Source organism: Pongo abelii, chromosome 1 (genome assembly GCF_028885655.2).
Source record: "Pongo abelii isolate AG06213 chromosome 1, NHGRI_mPonAbe1-v2.0_pri, whole genome shotgun sequence".
In the NCBI taxonomy this organism is placed as follows: domain Eukaryota; kingdom Metazoa; phylum Chordata; class Mammalia; order Primates; family Hominidae; genus Pongo; species Pongo abelii.
In genome coordinates, this window is record NC_071985.2 from 173,685,274 (window position 1) to 173,705,961 (window position 20,688).

General features: G+C 39.7%; 1 protein-coding gene and 1 long non-coding RNA gene across 23 annotated transcripts in view; one reads left to right on the forward strand and one right to left on the reverse strand.

The window, feature by feature from the left end:
* The window catches only part of FGGY (FGGY carbohydrate kinase domain containing), a 492,018-nt gene that overhangs the window by 332,753 nt on the left and 138,577 nt on the right, over positions 1–20,688 (reverse strand). The window lies entirely within an intron of this gene.
* Positions 1–20,688, forward strand: part of LOC129050792 (uncharacterized) — a 74,149-nt gene that overhangs the window by 51,120 nt on the left and 2,341 nt on the right. The window contains exon 7 of the long non-coding RNA XR_008514583.1: positions 12,441–12,516. This is a non-coding gene — a long non-coding RNA (uncharacterized LOC129050792). The remainder of the gene's footprint in view (positions 1–12,440; positions 12,517–20,688) is intronic.

Sequence of the window (20,688 nt, forward strand, 5' to 3'; positions counted from 1 at the left end):
GCACTATACTAGGATCCAGGAAACCAGTGGTATGCAAAATATCTAGTCTTTTGTAGTCACAGAAACTGAAAGTTTAATTGGGGAGACAGAAATTGATGAAATAATCACAACTAAAATCATATACTAACAAATAGCCATAAATACTCTGAAGGAAGTAGAGGGAGAAATGAAAGCCTTTAGCGGAAGAATCTGACATAATCTTGTGGGAGACGGGGAGGAAATATCAAGGAGGGGTCCATAGAGGAGGTAGCACTGAGTGAGGCTTAAATGTCTTTTGAAAGCCAACAAATGTCACTTATCATTAATGATTTTTTTACATGTGGCACAGATCGCAGAACACATTGAGCTATGCTAAGTGGCATAAATATACTGAAGGAATGCGAGCACTTCTAGAAACATGCTAAATTATTCATCTTTTTTTAAGCAACATACATCTTTAATAAGTGGAGAAGGCAGCCCACCTATGTAACATGTTCTGAAGAGTATACAATATGCTAACTCCTCCTAGCATATGACACCTGAAATTCCAACTTTTGGGGAGGTATGATAGCTCCCTGGCAAGAGTAACATTAGGGAGCAAAAGGCAGTATAGAAGGATTGTTTCCAATGATCCAATCACATAGGGTAACTCCTCAATCCCCAGATGTCCCCATTCTTGTCTGTAGAGTGCTGGGCCTCTACTTTGACTTTTCCTTCCGTCTTAATGGATTATTACTCCTTTCACCTATCTTTGTCTGCTTGGTAAACTCCAATTTGTCCTTATGGTCCAGTTCCAATGTCAGCTCCTCTGTGAAAGTTTCTCTACTACCTCCAAGCTAAACTCGTGGCTCTCTCTCTCTTGAGGTACCATTGTTAAGTTTAAAATATTGCACTGTATTTCTCAACAGCTGATAAAGGTTGAGTTCATGGCCCTAAGTCTTCATCTCTCCACATACCCACACTCTTTGCCACGTAACTTTGTAGTACTGCACCCTCCTCCTCCTGTCCCCCACACCGTAGGCAGGGCTTCCTTTCCTACCTCTGATTCTGATTCCTTACCTCTGAATTCTGATTCTGTCACATGACTGAATTTAGCCAAAATAAGGAAGCAGAAGTAACTGCATGCCAGTTCCGAGTCTAAGCCTCAAGAGATTCTATGTGTTTCTGCTTGTTATCTTGCACCTCTGGCACTGCCACGAGATCATTCTAGGCTAGTCCACTGGTCCCATGAGGAGGATAAGAAAAACATGGAGCAGGGCAATAGCCAGCTATGCTCAATCTGGATCAGATACCCCCAGGTTGTCTTGGATCAATGTGGATCAGTCAACCAAGACTCCAGTGAGTGTGTCCAACTGAGACCAGAAGGATCGCCTAGCACAGCACAGCCTAAATGAGCTGTCCATGAGTCAAATAAATGATTACTGTATTAAACTAACATGCATTGGTTGTGGTTCATAATACAGCAATAGTTTAAAAACTCAACACTTCACAGCATAACTAAGTTTTTCCAAGTAGATTTTTTCCCCAATAAAGGGAAAGTTAGGCATGTCTTGGTCTTTACAAGAAGTTGAAATAAAAGAGTATGCCTGGAGTGAAGATGACTACAGAAGTTTTATGGCTACAGATGCCTCTGGCAACTCCCTCCTTCATCAGGATTATTCAAACAATATTAGGGTCCAATTCATTGAGTTTCTTTAAATCAAACTGATGGGTAATATGGATGTGCTATTAAGCAGCAGAACTGGTAAAGTTTAGTGAGTACAACTGAAGCCACAGGTACTCCAAAACTCTCCAGGAGAGAGAGAAAACATAGGACTTTGTTTATATTGTTAGTGGGTAAAGGCAAGGTACTACTAGCAGAAAAAAGGGCTTACCCCTCCCTGAGTCTTCTATTAAGACCAGTTTTGACATTTCCTAAAGTGTTTTAGCAACTTGCCCTCTTTGGATAACTATTCACCTTTAGGCAAGCTGTACCTACTAGTCAGCCCCACCCAAAGGTTTGTAAAATTAGAATTAGAGATAGGGGCCTTACAGAGTCAGGGCTACACGGGCAGTCCGAGTTGCTTCTAAGATTGGCAGCTAGAGAGGAGTGCTGCTTCCACCAAGGGTGCTCTAAGAGGAAAGAAGGGGCCACTTGCTGTTGGCCAGTTGGGTGACTGCCAGCCCAAGTGCCAGGGCAGGAACTGATGTACATTTCACTGCTTTCAGACTTGTTAATGCAGAATAGGCTGCATTATATATATAGACATATATACTAAAAACGTATATGAAAGTCAAAATAGCATTTATCAATGAGTAGGCAAAACAAAAACATTAACTAATTAATGGGAGTAGTTCACCTGAGAGACCATATAGAACATCTACAAGATGCAAGTCCCACATAAGTAGAAATGATGAAAAACATGGTAGAATATTTTAATGATGAAAACAATGAGAAATCAGAAGAATGCAAAAAATTCTTTCTGGAAGTATAAACACTGATTTTAAGTTTAAAATTTCCACAGAAGAACTAAAAAATCACTGACACTAATGAAAATCAAATTAATGCTCTGGAAGACCAAGTAAATGAAATATCTTACTACAAGTAGCAAAGATACAAAGAGATTGACATAATGATGGAAGAGATAAGAGGTCTGGAGGACAGATTCCAGAAGCCTAACATGAGAATAACAGAAATTCCAGAACAGATTTTGTGTTTTTTAGGAGAGAGAAAAGGAATAAAAAAAAAAAAAAAGAAAAGAACAGATGAGGGAGATATTATAATTAAATGAATACAGTGCTAGGTATTTTATTATACTGAACTGAAGTAAGATTTAAGCCCACAGATTAAAAGTCTCATTAAGTCCAGGAAGTAAATCCAGGAAACACTTGAATTTCAAGAGTAAACAGAAAATTATACAAGCTTCCAGACAGAAAGAATAGGTTACTTACAAAGGATTAATCCTAGCTAAGGGAATTCTCATCCACAACTCTGGAATGTAGAAGACACTGGAATAATGTACAAACTATTACGAGAAACTGATTAAAGAATCCTATACCCAGATAAAATATTATTTAGCTGTAAGGGGCAAAAAAAACATTTTCAACACACAAAGATTCAAAAAGTAAACTTCTCATAAGCACTGTCTGAGGACAATACTTGAGAAAGAGTATAACCAAATAACAATTGATTTGGAGCAGCTTTCTCAGTATGGTGGAAATCAAAGACTAGAGGAACCAGTAGACACTGAGATCCTCTCTCACTCTCTGCGTGTGTCTCTTTCATGCATGTATGTATATATATGCATGTATGTGCACAATTTGCTTAAACATATACGTATATGCATAAAAATATATACATATACGTATTTAAATCTAAGTGGATAATAATAATGTAAGCAGGAATCTGTAATATTGAGTTTTCTTAAAATACAATAGGCCTGCTATTCTAGAAAACAACAACAACAACAAAAAAAACTTAGTAACAGTCTGGAACTGAAAATAAACATTAAGTAAGCAAATATTAAGTAAGAGTCTAGAGAAGGGGTACACAGAAAACGTTTCTTGAAATACATATACATGTTTAGGCAGAACATAAGTTTATTGTTGGTTGTAAGGAATGAGAATGTAACCACTAATAGAAACAAAAAACTTAGTAGAACTATCAAAGTAACAAGGAATAAAAGGGAATAAAGAAAAAATTAACAAGCCAGTGAAACCAATAAACCACACAAAACAAAAAGGAAAGGGAATGGGGAGTGATGTAATATAAATAGAAAACAAAATAAGATGGAACAAATAAGGTCAATTATCTCAGTATTTCATCAAATATGAATGGACTAAATTCCACAACCAGTTAAAAGATAAGATTAATCATACTGTGGTAAAAATTAAGCTATACCTTGTTTATAATTCAGATTTTTTAAAATGTGATACAGTTTTCTTTCAAAAATGTTCTACAACAAATACAAACAAAAAATTTTTAAATGACAATATATGTATCAAAGTAGAATCAAGATCAAAAATATTAAACAAGGAAAAGAAGAATATTTCATAATGACAAAATGCTCAATCCAAGAAAACTACCATTCATAATATTTTATGAACCAAACAATGTAGCATGAAATATATGAAACGAGAGGTTCTAAAATTTAAAAAGCATTTGAAAAAAGACAATTCTATTCAAAGATGTTATTGTACTTTCAGAATGTGAAGAGACATGTAAACTATAAGAGTAATAATAGCTATTATTATTACCACTGGGGAATTAAAGGGTATTAATACAATCAACAAACTCAATTCTGTATACTCATATAAGAGGAGGGAGAAGGAGAATACTTTATAATTCATGCAGAAACTACATGGGTTAAAGATACCAAATGGAAATATGAACCCACACAAAGGAATGAAGAGTATCAGAACTGCTAAATATGTGAGTAAATATAAGAGACATAAATTTTCCCTTCTCAAATTTCTTTAAAAAAATTGAATTTAAATCTTTATACAAACCAATGCATGAACAAATCATATGAGAATAATAGCACAAATCACAGGAAGATATGAAAGTGTATTATATATAAGGAGGCATCAAAATTATTTTAAGGTCGACTGTGATAACTGAAAGATGCATATTAGAAACTGGCAAGAGGTAAAACTTTTTAGAGATAGAATGGAATACTAACAAATATTTAAGTAATCTGGAGAAGACAGGAAAAGGGAATAATTATATAGAATATATGGAACAGAGAAAAAGAAAATAGATTAAAACCCAACCAATAAATGTAAATGACCTAAAATCTCCAGTGCGAAGGCAGAGATAATAAAGCTGAATAAAAATAAAACCCAACTATATGGAGTTTAAAAGAAACTTATTCTACTTTTTAGAGAAGAGCTCACTCTATTACACAGGCTGGAGTGCAGTGGCATGATGAGGACTGACTGCAGCCTTTAACTCCTGAGCTTAAGGAATCCTGCCACCTGAGCCTCCTGAGTAGCTGAGACTATAAGCACACACCACCATGCCCAGATTACTTTTTCTTTTTTTATTTTTTAGAGATGGGGGTCTCGCTATGTTGCTGAAGCTGGTCTCCATCTGCTGGCCTCAAGCAATCATCCTGCCTTAGTTTTGTGAGTAGCTGGGATTACAGGTGTGAGGTGAGTCGCAGTGCCTGGATAAAAACAAAACAAAACAACAAACAAAAAATACTTATTTTCAATATTAAAATGCAAGATAAATTAAAGAGTAAAAAGATGCAAAAATATGGTATGCAGGCTGGGTGTGGTGGCTCACGCCTATAATCCCAGCACTTTGGGAGGCTGAGGCGGGTGGATCACAAGGTCAGGAGTTTGAGACCAGCCTGACCAACATGGTGAAACCCCATCTCTACTAAAAATACAAAAAAAATTAGTTGGGCACGGTGGTGTGCGCCTGTAATCAGCTACTCAGGAGGCTGAGGCAGGAGAATTGCTTGAACCTGGAAGGCGGAGGTTGCAGTGAGCCGAGATTGTGCCATTGCACTCCAGCCTGGGGGACAGAGCAAGACTCAGTCTCAAAAAATAAATAAATAGATAAGGCATGCAGATACTAATAATTAATAAGCTGAGGTACCTATATTAATATCAAAGTAGACTTAAGAACAAGAAATGTTACCAGGAATAAACAGGTACACTACATATTGAGAAAAGGGTCAATTCACCAAAAAGACTCATAAAGAAGAAATCATAATTTTTAGAAAGCCAACTTGAACTCAGCTAAAATTAGATCTTTTCTCCTTTTGTTTTGGCCTAGCACTAGCAAACATGTAATGCAAAAACTGTATATGAAATCAAGGATTCATGACAGAATGTGGTCACCTAAAGCTGCCCTTGTTTTATAGGTTTGCCTGAAATTCCAGTGGTCTCAGCAGCCCATGGTGATGAAAGGATCTGGCCCACTAAAGGAGTCCAGAACCATGGACTATTTTAGGCATGAGTGTGTATGAGTGGGGAAGAGCAGGAGGCACTGAAGGATCTATCTCATTATCATAAAAGAATGTTATTATTTTATTTCTTGATGCTCTATCTGGCCTTCTGGAAATTTCAGTATATAAGGTCAGGCCACAACCTCCCACAGCAGGGTCCATATCTGCCTTTTTCATCCAGTTATGTGGATGAATAAGCACAATGCTACTCTGGCAAATTTTGAGAGCTCAATGCATGTTAATTAAGTGAATGAATAAAAACCTTCAGATCTCAGTTACAGAAGGAAGCTTTCAGGTTCCTAATCATTTTTTAATTGCTTCTATTATAAAGCCTAGATCTTTAGATACTGCTCTGTATGCAGGCTAGAGAAGAGACAAAAGTTAGACTCCTGGAGTGCATGAAGCAGAACACTGGGTTCCTTGCATAGACCATTAACCTCAATGGAACCAGGACAGCCTTCCAACAATGCTCTCCTGGTTTTGCCTACCTCACATTCCTCCCATCACCTACTGCCCAAGACACAAATGCATGCCAGATCTCTAGCAGACCTTCTTTTCTATTTCAAAAAGTACAAAAACAAAAAGAGGCTTCTGATTAAAGATGCCAGATTGACTACACGTGTTGACCTCCACGCCCTTTAAAAATTCCAACAAAATGGTTGTACAAGAATGTTTCAAAGAGGCAAAAACCCACAATGAGAACAGGATAGAAGATGACAGCATCAAAAATCTAAAAGCCAAAAACCATGGTAGTAGTAACTCTCTTGGTAGACTTGAGAAAGGTAAAACCTAAATAGCAGCAGGAAAAACCCAGAAGCAAAATGATTACCCTACAGAGACCCAAAAAGTTCAGGAGGTGGTGGTGCTCACCACCCCTGAAAGTGAGGATAAAAGTGAGGCTAAAAACAGCAGATGGTACAAAAAGTATGTTTAAGAAGTAATTAGATCCCATGTGACCTCACTATTAGCAACTAGGGTACTACTTCTCCCACACTACGGAAGAAGAGTACTAAGGTCCAACGTATTAGTCCATTTTCACACTGCTGATAAAGACATACCTGAGACTGGGTAATTTATAAAGAAAAAGAGGTTTAATAAACTCACAGTTCCACGTGGCTGGGGAGGCCTCACCATCATGGTAGAAGGTAAAAGGCACGTCTTATATGGCAGCAGACAAGAGAGAAGGAGAACCAAGTGAAAGGAGTTTCCCCCTTATAAAACCATCAGATCTTGTGAGACTTATTCACTACCATAAGAACAGCAGGAGGAGAAACAGCCCCCATGATTCAATTATCTCCTACTGGGTCCCTCCCATGACACATGGGAATTACTGGAGCTACAATTCAAGGTGAGATTTGGGTGGGGACACAGCCAAACCATATCATCCACCCTGAGAGAGGGTGCGGTAAAAGGGCCAGGTAAGGGTAGAGTATCTTGACAAAAACAGACTGACTCAGTATCTGCTTTTTTGCAGGCCAGCCCTCAAGCTCCTTTCCCCGACTCAGCTCTCAGAGCTTTGGCTGCTAGGTTCACTCCCTGAATATTTATTTTTGGGGAATCTGACCAGAAAAAAGAAAAGATATAAGGCTAATTGGGAGAGCAGAGGGTATAGAGAAAATACCCTAGCCAGATAACTCTAACCTTAGGAGGATTAAAATGAGGGAATGTAAGTAAAGCTAATATAAGTAAAGCTACGATAATCAGCATCTTTATTTTCATCATCTTTATTTTCAATCAGAAAATAGTTACTGAAGGCATTTCCCTCTATATACATAACAGAGTTTTCCTAGGCAGGTAGGAGCTTCCAGACTCTATCAGAAACAAAGCGAAAGGGTCACCAAAATCCGAGCCAGAGACCATGAAGTAGCCTCAGCACAAACAAGAACTTTTTATTCTCCTGCTTTTACTCAGAGCAAGGCGCACATCAAAAGCACATGCCTGCTGAGTTCCAGGGGCCTGATCATTCTCATGCATTTCTCCACCAGGATTTTATAAAAATGAAGCCGGCACTGCTGCATTATTTATACGCAGCTCACTGTACTGACATTGCCAGGCCCCAACTTTCAAGGGAAACCTTTTGTTCTCTGCTTAGGGAAGGCTGAACGTGGAGAGTCTCAATCGAACCAGCTAGTGAAGAACAGAATAATTAGAGCTGAGAGTGGGGCTAAATTACCAAGATATTCCTGTCTGCAGCCTTTGGTACATCACAGGCCTCTGATGGCTCTGTTTTTCCAAGCCATGCAACAGACTGAATTACCAGCCCTGAAGATACAGCTCGTTGGGAGATAAAATGACTCAGATTGGATTGCTAATTTTATCAACAAAGAGACCAAGAAGGCCTTAATTTCTGAAGAAATACCACTGCACCAATCGGAGCAGCTTCTGTTAAAGAGCTGTCAGATTTCAGGCCTGTTACTATTGGCTCTGTACTTCATCAAGACTTGCTGACAGGCCTGTGACAGGCTGAAATAATATATGCAATGATGCAACACAGGGCAATATTAAATTGCTTTTTCGGTCAGACTTGCCGATAACATGATTCAAACGTGGCCATGACAATATGGGGAGCATGAAAGAACTGAATAAATAATCGAGTTGAGGGAATTTTCCCATGCTACCAAAAGAAAGAGATCTAAGAGTCAGAAAACAAAAGATCTTAAAGTTGCCACCAAAATATTCCCAGATCGTGGTGAAGCCCCTGGATTCACGGATTTGGATCTGTCCCCTAAAAAATAAGGATGGTACTAATTAGAAGCAATATGAGAGAAAGGAGGAAAGTAAAGAAAACAAGTGACAGCTTATTTAGTGCCTATTATACGCCAGGCATTATGCATAGAAATTTTATGTGGGTTACTGAATATCACAACAAACTTGTGAGGATACTATTATTAGTATTTCCATTTCACAGAAGAGAATACTGAGGCTCAGAAGTTAAGTCATTGGAGGTTGTATCATTAGGAAAGAGCAGGACAGAAGTTCAAAACCTGCCCTGATCAATTAAAAGTCCACGCTTGTTAACTACATGCTTATTCAGGCCCACTCAGGGAAAGATAGTTACAAAACATTACAAAGACTGGTTAATCCAAGTGAAAATGTACGGTAATTTTGGGGTATTTAATTTCTCGTGTTTATCTTGTCTGTTATCTCCTTTTTTTAACAAAGGAAAAATATGAAAATAAAACAGATGGAAGAGCTCAAGAAACACAGAGCTGTAGAAAGCAAAGAGTTAGCTGCCTTAGGTTTGCTGTGAAGATGTTCTGGTAAAAAAGGGTGTTCGGGAGATGCGTGCCATAGGCAAGGACACAGGGAAAACAATGAGATGTTCTCTCGAGTTGGGAAAATGAAGTCTGGTTTTGAGAGTTCAGCTGTAAAGTCAATCCATAATGAGCAAGAGTAAAATATTCAAAATTATCAAAACAAAACAATGGCTTCCAGAACATTCAGAGCTCACAGGAACCATACTGAAGGCATTCAGATGGTTAAAGAAAGAATGTGTCAAGAGGATGATTAGGCCGCAGGAGACTAGAAAAAGAAGAAGAAGCAGAAGTGGAAGCAGAGGCAAGTGCCAGAGCAGGGAGGGAAGAGGACTGCGCCAGGTGGAAAGAACTGCATGTGCCCAGGGCTGGAAGTGAGGCAGCAAGTGGCCACACCCATCTCAGCAAGAGCCTTGCTGTGCATACCTCAGAAGCTGAGTGTTGCCCTGGCATGAAGAAAAAGAGCAAAAGAGCCATTTATTTCCCTCCTCTCTCTTTCTCTCCCTCCTTCCAAAAATATTTATTAGGCTCTTACTATGTACCAGGCACAGATATTATCTCTTCCTTCATGGAACTTAGAGTCTAGTAAAAGAGAAAAATCCATGAAGAGCTCACTCTAGTAATTACTATGAAGGGTAAGTATAATGAAGAAATATTATAGGGTGTCCATAGAGCTTATGGTATCAAAGGACATGTAAAAAGATAGGGAGAGATCTGTTAAAGGATACACAATTACAACTAGATAAGGAGAAATAAACTCTGTTCTATACCAGCAGTCCCCAGCCTTTTGGGCACCAGCACCCAGTTTTGTGGATGACAATTTTTCCATGGGTGGGGGGTTGCAAGGAGGAAGGTTCCGGGATGAAACTGTGCCACCTCAGATCCTCAGGCATTAGATTCTCATAAGAAGCGTGCAACTTAGATCCCTTGCATGCGCAGTTCACAATACGGTTCCTGTTCCTTTGAGGAGCTAATGTCACTGCTGATCTGACAGGAGGTGATGCTCACGTGGTAATGCTCACTAGCCCACCGCCCACCTCCTGCTGTGCAGCCAGATTCCTAACAGGCTACAGACCAGTACCTGTATAATACATTATTGTTAACTCTAGTCATCCTACAGTGGTATAGAACCCCATGAGGTTGGGGAGCCCTGTTCTATACCACTGTAAGATGACTACAGTTAACAATAATGTATTATACAGTTTCTAATCACTAGAAAGAGGATATTAAACATTCCCAACACAAAGAAATGAAAAAGGCTTGAGATGGATATGCTAATTAATCTGATCACTATGCATTATATGTATGGAAACTTCGCTATGTACCCCATGAATATGTACAATTATTATCTGTCAATTAAAAATAAAGTTTAAATGTTAAAAAAAGAATCTCTACTTTGCCTTAGATTCCTTCATTAAGGGAGCAAAGACCCGGGGTCAAGGGTTTCCATCAAGCATCTGTCTACTCCTACAGTTTTTAATGCCAAACCCTGTGGCTAGAGGCCATTAAAATGGGGCTGCCTTGTGATGGTAACATCTTCAGACCCCCAGCCCTTGGGTTTGCTCCTGCCTTTCCCCTAGCCTCTTCTCCATTCTAGTAATGTTGGGTTTCTCACTCAATTATTTCAGGCTTATTATTCTGGCTTCTTGGATCTGAGGCTTGATCTCAGCCTTTGCCTCTGGCCATCTGAAGACTCATTATTGGACCACTCTTTAGTTCTTCTGAACCCCTTTGCTTCACGGTCCCATGCCCTGGTGCCAGCTTCCTCTGCAAGGTCTACCCTAGTGTATATATGAGGTTATTGGTACCAAGACCTATTTCCAATCATAACTATTTCCCAGTGTCACTCAGAAGAGATAGAAAACATACATACCTATCTCAGTCTGACTCAGATAGGAAAACATTTCTAAACATTTTATAAGCTCCAATATTAAAATACCTCTTCCAGTGTCAACTCATTTTGGCCTATCCAATTACAGGACAACACAGTGTGTATCAATAAGGACAGTGGTGTCTATATAATCCTTATCTTCCAACACTCTTCAGTCTTCATGGCATTCCTGACTTGCCATTTGTTAAGTTCAGTACTGAGCTGACCCAAAGTTATCTAAAGTGTGCACAATCAGTAAGCCTGGGATCTAGTGCTACTGGCAAGAAATAAGTGAAAAATAGCAAAGCTATTCTAAAGCCACTAGTTGGGGGGTGGAGAGCAAGGAAAAGCAAGTTATCATATTAATATATGGCCATCCAAGGCTGCTCTGCCTTAAAGAGATAATGTACGATTCCTGGCAAAGGATGAAAGAGAGCAGACTGAAATAGTGTCTGCCAATTGGCCTAGTGCATTTCAATTCTTTTTGGCTATTAGGGCCCTTTATGATTAATTCTGGCCTCTGGAGCATCTAAAAAAATCATCTTAACTTGAGAATATTCTTCAATATAAATAAGCACATGAACAAATTATAAAACAAATATTTCCTTGATAAGCTAGGATTATCTCTACAAATTCTCAGTAATAACTATACTATGCTGTAGTGTAGCACAGTACCTAGCAAGCTGTGGTCACTCAACAAATATTCTTTATCTTTTATGAGACACTGACAACTCTAAGAAGTACTGAAAAGCCTTATCATTTCCCTCATACTAAAAATCCTAAACTGCTCTTCTTGATTTTGCTCAGTGATACCATCTGCAGATATTTGATACTTCAACCCCCTGAGAATATTTAGCAGATCTTATGATTCTAGTCTTCTTTTTCTATCAATTTTGGTTTAGGATCTAGAAATGATGCCACTCTTTTCCCATAGTGCAAAATACAAAACTGTTGGAAGAATTCTTTCCCTCTTCCTATTCCTGTCTTTGTCAGGCCACTGTGCTCCAAGTGGCTATGATTGTCATCATGACAACGGCCATAAGTGAAGGGCACCATGGTGATGCTCTTCTCAGATATGATGTCAACTGTCCATCACCCAAGGAACGGCCTACTCACATACCCGTCAGAGCTGAGAATTTTAACATGAACAGTATACCTTTGACACAAAGCAGAAAGAGTCAGATTAAGATTTTCCACACAAGACAAAGAGGTAAAAACATTAAAAGGAAGTTGGTGAAGTAGAAATATAGACCTGAAGATTTCGTAGCTTTCAAGATGTCCTGTCTCTAAGGAAGGACAGGAAAAGAGGGAAAGGAAACAGAAATGGAAAACAAAAACAAAAATGAAAACAAACAAACAGGAAAATGGCCTTAAAATTAGGTTTTCAATATCTTTCAGGGATCAAGATGCAGAAACCGGCAGAAACAATACATCAGCTCTTCAGAAGGAGGATACATTCAGACTTGCTATTAAGGTAAAAAACATGACAATTTTGTGACTTAGCCATTTAAGAAATTCTTGTATATATTATCTGGCCTCAAGGGATTAACAGTCTGTCAGGGGAAGAGAGCACCATATTATTTAGCTAATATAGGTAGAGCTAGAGTTGGAACCCAAACAATTAGCTGCCGAGTCCATGCCTTTAACAACTATACAAACTGCCTCTAGAAACATACCCTCTGCATGATTGGTGAATTTCATAAGTGAAATACAAGATACTTAAGAGGAACAACAGAGGAAGAGGGCAACTCTACCTGGGAATATTAAGGAAGCTTCACTTAGGAGTAGCAGCTTGAATTGTGAGTCCTGAAATATGAGTAGGAGTTCACCAGGTGGACAAAGGTTGTAGAGGATACATTTCAGGCAGTGGACCAAGGCATTCAGTTCAAGCATAATCCTGCCTCCAGATGTGAAATGGAATAACTGATCTCCTAAAGACTCCTCCAGACTTTTAGATTTTAGTGCTGCTATGAAGAAGGCATTACAGAGTACAGTTTGGATCAGACATGGTGAAGCCATCGTTCACTAGTAACTAAGATATCCTCCTTGCTCTTCATTTTCTTCATCTGTTAAGAAGGGTAATAGTAGTAATTATCTCATAAATTCATTAAAAGGTTAAGTGCTGGGTTAATTCACATAGCACATGCCCAATAAAAAGCAGCTGCTCTTGTTACCATTGTTTTCCTCAGCATCAACATCATCATCATCTCTTAGCTACTTCTGAGAAAGAAAATATAATAAAGAAATGTTCAAATGAAAACCCACTTTAAAACACTGCTAAGAATACTACAGGGAACTGAGACGGGTTGTCAGCTAATTTGATAGCCATTATCCGAACTAAATGAAATAATGGCATAAGCAACCCAGTTCAGCCTGCTCAAGCCAACATAAAATTGAGTTAAGAATCAAATTCTTGGTTCTTATCTTGAATTTGCAAACCAATATTGGGCCCAAACTGTGCCCTCCTGCACAGTTAGAAGCAAAATCACTTAGAATGCTCTAGCCATTCATAGAGAGATTCACTGATTCCCAAATACATTTCTGCCAGCACTCAGCATGGCACTGCAGATAGATAAGAGGTGAGTACTAGGTCTTCTCCCTTGATTAGCTCAGAGGGTAGATGGGAAAATAGACATATGGAGGAAATGCAAAAAGTATTGTAAGAAAGTTTTAAATGTGGGTACATATATAAAGCTTTATGGGAGCACAAAAGGCTACAGAAATTAGCTCTGTGGAGGTTCTGAGAACTTCAATAAACAAATACCGGAGAAAAACGCAAAATGTCCTTAAAGTGTGAATCCTGCGGAACCCAGGATAGAGTACTTAAGTTTTCCCTTGTTTGCCTGTTCTCTGGCTGAAACAAACTCAAGAGTGTCTCGAATGGGTCACGCTTCCATTCACTTCTGTACTTGGTAACGCGCTCCTGAAACACCTTCACCTTTCTTAACCTTGGTAAATCCTAATCACCTTCTGGTGTCAATTCCTCTGGGAATTCATCCAAAGGTGTGTTATTTACCCCTCCACTGTGCCTTAATTGCTTCCTATCATAGCATTTATTGCATTATGATCACCTGCTAAATTATTTCTCTCTCCCATACTACACTGCACACTAGATGCAAGGATGGTACATTCTACATTTTAGTCTTCCTAGTAAGGAGGACACATAGTAGATGTTTAATATTTACTGAATCAATAGTTATCACTGATGTCTTCTTTGACCTACTACCACATACATAAATATCTATTTTATTTTTGCATAGGAAGACTACTTTGAGTGTTGAACTGAAGCTCTACCTTTGCAACTCAGTCCATAAGTTTAGTTTTTAAATGAGTTCATATTAAAAACAAAGCCATCCACAAACAAAAGAGATCAGAGGCCCCTACTCAAATGTAAATCAATATGCTTGCTAAACTAAATGAGGAAAGGAAGCTGCCTGCTTGCTATCTTCTTTAATTTGCAAGAAGGAGCTTTGTGGGGTTTCTTAAATATGAAAAGATAAAAGTGCACTTGGAGTGTACATGTTCCTTTTTTATCTCCTTTAGAATTACCATGTGTTTTTCTAATTGAGAGCACTCTTAGGGCTTATTTAAAAACCAGATATGAAGGGGAAAAAATGGCCTAAATTCAATCTAATTCTCTTGTGTATCATTTCTGTTTTTTTTTTTTGAACCTTGCAAAGCAGTTTATAACAAATAAATTATGTCTTATAAATTAAGCAACTGGAGAAACTGAGATGGGAATGGTTGATGGCAGGCTTTAAAAGATACCACCACATATCATTTGAGGTCACAGTATTCCAGTTACCCACCAGCCTGGCTGGATTGACTAGTTTTTATGGTGTGAGACATATTTCTCAGTACCTCTAAAATCAACGATCACTTACTAATCATACCCAGTCCAAGTTTTTTTAGGCAAAAGACCGTAAGTTGAGAGAGTAGTATTCAATGGTTTGGAAATATAGAACAAAAAGGAATGCCAGATGCAAAGGAGAATTATGCCTAGGGAAGAGATGGATATGGAATAATGGAATAACCATCTTTAGGAAGAGAAATATTTTCAGTTAAAAGCAGCTGCTTTTCATTTTTATGAAAGCAATAAGCATAAATTTCAGTAGGGAGGGTTTCGATTATCTGAGGAAAAGCTGCCTAACTTGTAGGGCTAGAAGACATGATGATGTGGAATGGGAAAAGATGACAGTCTTCTTTAAAAGGATCTTTAAGGAAAGGAGAGTTCCGTCATTTTAAGGTGGCTGGGGAACTGTCTGGCATTAAGAGAGAGGAATGGATTACACAGATGATTTCTGGTGTTTTTATTAGTATTGTTGTTACTCTGGTTCAATGATTCTGTGATTCATTTCATTTACTATAAAGCCAACCTCTTCAATCTCGACAAAAGTACAGTATTAAAGAATAATGTTTCTGGGAATTTCAAATTCATGAAAATAGTTGTTTCTAATTTATGGTCTTGTTTAAACAAAAACACACAAGTTCCCTTTTAAATTTCAATTAATTAAAATCTATTGAGTGGCTATGAGGTACAAATTCCGTGCAAGGTGTCAGGCACACGGAGATAAGACACAGTCCCATTCAGTATGCTGGAGGAGAGAAAATGAGCCCATCCATTACTGCAGTGTAGCTGAAATAAGTAACATTAAAGAATTACAAACTGCCATGAAGTGACAAAGAATTAAGAGACAACATCCAGTTGGGCTGTCAAGTGCAAGGAAAAATAGAGGGGGAGAGTAGATTATGAAGTAGATATAAAAAATTCATAAGGTGGTAAACATTATAAACATTATAGACAAAGATGCAGAACCGTGGATATTTAAATCATGCATTGGAACAGAGACTGGCCTCATCCAGAACAAAGCTAGGTGTACTGAGGAAATAAGAAAACTTGAAAGTTGTTTTGGGTCATGCAAGTAACCCAGTATGTAAATTTCTAAATGTGAGGCAAAAGATATTACCCCAGAGTCAAAATAAATTCATTCCCAAATATTCTCCCCCTCAATTGAAATACCTCATACCAAATTTTGGTATTCATTTTTAAGATAATTCCTAATACTCAGAAGTTACAATTTAGGCAATTAACTGGTATGTGCCAAACACAAGCAAAACTTTTGGTTTCCCAAGGACTATAATGAAGCCATAGGGAACTAATATGAGTTTTGATTGCCTGGTGGAAGAACAGCTAACAAGATGAACTTGGCACTTTGAGTGTTTAGAAAAGTTGTCACAATAGGTATCGGACTCTGAAAATTTTTTCCAAAGCACAAGGAGAGGAACACCCACATTAGCCATTTTAAAAAATCTATGATATGCCTAAACATGAGCACTGGCTAATTCTGCAGAATTTGTAAAGCATTCTGGGTTGTACATTGAAACAAAGAAGGAAATGAGTAAGTTCCCAACTGATACTTACCTCTCAAGTAAGCAGCCAGAATATTTTAAGATGCTGTGTAGTCTAATGGAAAGGGCAAAGGCTTTGCAAACAGGCTAACTTGGATTGAAATTCCAGCTCTGCCACTTGTTATGTGAATAGTCTTGGGCAACTCTCTGAAACTCTCCATTTTCTCACATCTACAATGGGGGTAATAACACTGAACTAAAAGCCTTGTTGAGGAATAGACTGTAGTCAAAGGACCTCCTGGCATAGCAACTGACCCATACACTGGCCCTCAATAAACAATAGCCACTATCAGTAGCAGTTGTATTTCTTCACTTTAGCCTGCCACATTTAAACACTCACATACACACACACACGTAAGTACTAAAAAGACTTCTCCTGAAATCTGTGCATCAAATTTTATGGATAATCTCTCATTAAATGGTCTCTTCTAAAACTCCAGTATCTCTCCCGGACTGGTCAGAGGCCATGTGGGCCTCACTACATCACTACATGATTTTCCTGCCAGACTATAAATTTGCTCAGATTCCCTCAAAACAGTTCCCTTAACCCAATACTACTCTAGACTGGGAAGGGGGTCTGAAATATTCATGTATTTAGTGACATTTATGTAAAAACTCCAAACAGAACATTTTAAGTTAAATATATATCCCCTTACCAGGGGACTACAGCAATCACTGATATGTGCACATATATAACCAGATATAATCTCCAGAGTGAGCTGCATTCTGTAAATTTATAATATCAGTGTTAACATGAGTTAAGCAGTTCCCTAAATCCTCCCCCAAAGCAGTCACTAGACCCATTGCTTTGAAAGCAGGATCAAGGCAAATACATTTTCAGCCCCGACACGTAATGGGTACACAGGATTTCATTATACTCTTTGCTGTTGTGTATGTTTGAAACTTTCCAGAGAATGGGCCAGTCTAAAGTGGTGCAGACTGCGTGCTTAGCGCAGTGCCTGGCCTGTGATGAGAGCTCTACCACTGGGCCAGTTTTGTTACCGTCGTTATACGGCAGGAGTGGGTTTATCTCTGCACTCACACTCTTTATATTCTGGTTGACTCTGTCTACAACTGGCTCCCAAACACCAATCTAGCAGAACACCCAATCTGGTGGTCATGGCAGACATCTTCATACATAATAGAAATTAAAGTACAGGGCTCCTCAGGAAACAATAAAAATCTGCCACCCATTCTATCTCCCAATAACCATGAGGAAGAAGATAAACTGTCAGGAAGGTGGAAGACCAGGTATGAAGGATAAGGAAGAGCAAAGTCTCCAGGATGACACCCTAGGGTCTGGATCCTTCTTCAAAGACAAACTCAGCATCTGAAGTTCCTCCTCTGCTCTAATTAACAATGGGTCAGGGAAATGAGGGCCTGTGGCATAGTGTCATGGGAGAGTTTGGACAGAACTTGTAAACACCCACCTCCTGACCTTTCTCCAAGGACAGTGGCCTTAGGCAGTGGTAAACAAAGATCACCCCCAAAGAGCTAATTTTAGTCCTATTTATAACAGTAAAAGCCAAAGTACTTTCCCTTCCTGTGTTGTGACAAGACAACACAAGGCTTCCTGCACCCCTGTCATTCAACTTTACCCGGTCTCCAGGCACAAGCTGAGATCTACAAAGAGAAGTGTTGCTCTATGCCAGAGAAATCCTATCCTGTGTGAAATTTCCCAGAGAAGGGAGGTGGCATAAAAGCAAATTCAGGAACTCTTCATTCACTTACTCTCATTCATTCATCCAACAATTTATTCATTTATTTATTCATTTATTCATTTCCTTGACAAACGTTTATGTAGCACCTCCTACCTAACAAGCCCAGGGCAGAAGAAGAATGAAATGAACATGCTGCTGTTGTAGCGACCGTGGGCAGAAAAGCCAGAAAAGACAGTAAATCACAAAAATAACTATAGAGTGACAACCATGATAAATGTAATGAAGGGCACTTGAGGGAGTTCTAGTCTAGTCCATGGGCTTGGAAAAAGTTTGCGGGGAGAGGAGGACTGAAGTTGAAATTTCAGGGACAATGAAGAGACAGCCCAATTAAACAGAAGGGCAGAGGGTGCCTACCGTGGGAAGAGAACATAAGGAAGAGCAGGGACAGACAGAAGGTGGGGTGACTGAGGGATGGTGAAGTCAGTGCACATAGAAAGGGGCAAGGGAGGATGTGCAGACAACTGTGGGTGAAGAGGCTAGAAGTGCTACAGGGGCCAGACATCAAGATTCATTGTCCATGGTAGACACCAGGGAGTCCAACCTGAGGGCGGTAGGGAGGCAATGATGGGATTCAAGCAAGATGCTGTCATGATCAGTTCAAATCCCGACTGTGCCACTTCTCACCAACGTGGCACCAGGCCAGCCACAGTCTCTCTGACTGAATCTGCCCCATGAAGTCAGCTCCTCCCATGTGCTCGCTCACTCAGTGCACACACATTGCTTTCTCTTGCGTCTCCTTTGTGCTGGCCACTGTCTCAGGCAATGGGATGCAGCAGTGAACGTGACAAAAATCTTTGCACTCCTGGAGCTTACAGTCAAGTGGAGGCATCAGACAATATGCACACACACACACATACACACATGCACACACGTGAGGGAGGAAATAAGCAAGTGGCAAAGAAGAAAGTGACCCAGTAGGCCATCTTTGGGAAGCGTGGGCAGCGAAGACGCACTCTGAGGAGGTGACATTGAGCTGAGGCCTGAGGAATAAGAAAGGCCCTGCATAACAAGGAGACAAAGGCAAAGGGGAAAGTGGCTGCAAAGGGGCAAAGTGCTTGTCTGTCTGGGCAAGTGAAGCGGAGCATAGAGCATGAGGGGTGGACAAGGCTGGCAAGAGAGGTGGCGGACAAGGCTGGCAAGAGAGGCAGCGTCCAGAAGGCGCAGGGCCTCTGTGGCATGGGGATGTCACTGCACCAACCTCAGGACTGGTCTGTGCCACGATCAAGGTTGCATTTTCAGATCCCTCAGGGATCTTCAAATGGAGGGGCCAGAGGGGCAGGAGTAGAAGTAGTGAGATCTAAGAGGGGGCTTCTGTGTTTCCTTTTGTCATTGGACATACACATTGCATTTTATTATTCCCCAGCTACCGGCTTTAAAGCCTCTGGCAAAATATCAACCTCTTTGTGCCTTAGTGTCCTCATTATAAAACAGGGGACATAATATCCACTAACTCACATTGGGCTGTTGTGAGGATTAAATACAAGTTGTCATTTGTAAAGGATATTGGGCAGTGCTGGGCTAAGCTCTCCATGTATCTTGGATAGTCTCATTGTCTCACTATTCATTTCCTGTCCATCACTGCTGCTGGATCCTGAGCACCTCATCTTCATCTGCCCCGCATCTGTCCCAGTATTTATACTAGGTATTCTGTCAATAAGGAGTTGTAAATTTTTGCCTGAAGACTTAAATTGGCCCAAAGACATATTTTGTTTGGCTGATGCAGAGACTTCAAAACATATAACTGTGAATGTCTTTAGGTTGGCAATATAGACAATGTGTGTATCCCCCCTCAAAATTCCTATGTTGAAACCTAATCCTCAAGGTGATGGTATTTGGAGGTGGGGCCTTTGGGAGGTGATTAAGTCATGAAGAAGTAGGGCCCTTGTAAAATGGATCCCAGAAAGCTCATTTACTCCTCCCGCCTTTTGAGGACACAGAGGAGATGGCCACCTATGAACCAGGAAGTGAGCCCTCACCAGACACGGAATAAATTGGGACCTGGATCTTGGACTTCCTAGCCTCCAGAACAGTGAAAAATAATTTCCGTTGTTTATTAGCCACCCAGTCTATGGCACGTTTAATAGCAGCCCAAAAGGACTAAGACAGCTGGGTATGCCCTCTCTAGTTCCCTTGGGTCCCTCCCCACCCTGTCTTGTTGCATATCTGCCAGAGTGTTAAGTGTGTCCTGCCTCTGCAGGCACTCACTTGTGAACCCTTGAAAATGCTATTGCTTGGAATGTCTGTCACAAATACAAATAACACAAAGCCACACAAACCATTCACTCACCTCCCTCCAGCCCCCACTGGTACAATGAAACACAGAATCTTACTTCCCAATTTTTTTCATGCTGTCATTCACCATATACTTACTGAATACCTTCTAGGTCCTAGAAACTGGCAGAAAAAGACACAATGTCTGCCTTAACTGAACTTACAATTTGGTGCCCATGAACAATGATACTGTAGAGTTTTCCTGGGTGCAAAAGATATACTGATAGTAAATCATACTAGGGAGT